Genomic DNA, 1,453 nt, shown 5'->3' with positions numbered 1-1,453 from the left:
ACACACACACACTCTCTACTCCCACCCCCTACACACACACAAACACACACACATGTGCGCACACACACACGAATGTGAATCTATGGGATGAATTTGTATTTGCAGATACATTATCGTTTGTTCAATAAGTGTACAATTTGTACACAGTCAGTCAATGTGGCATTTTATAAACTCCTACTTTAGAAATAAAACCAGTCTGACTCCAAATCAAAACACAAACAGACTCTAAACAAGGCCTCACACCTAACATACATTGTCTGACCTAAAATGTCACCTCTTGTCAACACTGATAAAACCTCTCGTTCTCTCAGGCCAGTGACTTGAAAGGTATTCAGGATTTACGTATACATTAAAGATTAAAGATTTAGCACCATCTTCGGTTTGTTCAATACATCCTCATCAGTGGTATGACCCTTTGATCTTTTACTTATAAATTCTGTGTCTGATTCCACCTCTCTCACTAAAACCTGAAGAAGGAGCAGCCTATGAAAGCTTGTGTTTTCAAATAAACCTGTTAGACTATAACCTGGTGTCGCGTGATTTCTGAGCTCTCACCTCAAAGCCTACCTCTGCAGTTAGATATAGAGTAAAGCTCTCCCTACACTGTCACCCATCAAACACTCCCAGGACAGGGGCAGCACAGGGTTAAATACAGAGTAAAGTTCCCGCTACACTATCCCCCATCAAACGCTCCTAGAATAGGGACAGCACGGAGTTGGATACAGAGTAAAGCTCCCTCTACATTGTCCGCCATCAAACATTCCCAGCTCAGGGACAGTATGTAATCCAGGAGTAGCCGTGGTTGTGCCCAGGGGAAGAGAGGAAGTCGGCAAGTGTGAGGCTGCGGTGAGGCTGGTTCGGTGTCTCTGGGGGTGAGACATTAGGGATGTTGCTTCAAGTCTGACCCAGGCCTGGCCTGAGTGATGAAGCTGCCAATCAGTGTAAAATGAAAAGGAAATCACTGAGGCGCACAAATATTCAGGTCAAACATTCACTCCAAACACAGGGCTGCTGCTCAAACATCGCACCTGCAGTCACCACCTTGTCAAAGCTCGCCCCCTATTCAACTACGGTGGGCTTCAGATTATGGTCCCTTCCTGTCCCCACTCGAGGTAAACACGTCCTGCATTCCCAGCATGTCAATGGGAGGGGAGGGGGGGTGTCACTGGACAACGCTGAGGAACAACGTCCCTGATGCATACCTCAATCGTTCCATCACCCAGAGGGAACCAACATCGGCTGATCCAACACAGGGACAACACTGATCGTCATAAAACCAGAGCTAAAGCATTGTGTGTTTCAGATCATTTCATACTTTCAGACACTGAGTCACAATAATGGAAACTCGAGTTCCACCAGAGACACATGACATTCACAGTGCGGTGCTGAGGGAGTGGGCACTGTCAGAGGGTCAGCGCTGAGGGAGCGCCGCACCGTCGGAGGGTCAGCGCTG

At 47.3% G+C, this 1,453-nt stretch overlaps 1 protein-coding gene across 1 annotated transcript in view; it reads right to left on the bottom strand.

Annotated features, from left to right (window-relative positions):
- Positions 1-1,453, bottom strand: part of LOC109938654 (EH domain-containing protein 2-like) — a 29,378-nt gene that overhangs the window by 9,658 nt on the left and 18,267 nt on the right. The window lies entirely within an intron of this gene.

This window comes from Rhincodon typus, chromosome 39 (genome assembly GCF_021869965.1).
Source record: "Rhincodon typus isolate 14 chromosome 39, sRhiTyp1.1, whole genome shotgun sequence".
NCBI lineage: Eukaryota > Metazoa > Chordata > Chondrichthyes > Orectolobiformes > Rhincodontidae > Rhincodon > Rhincodon typus.
The sequence above is the reverse complement of the archived record's forward strand: the minus strand, read 5'-3'. Positions and strand labels throughout refer to the sequence as shown.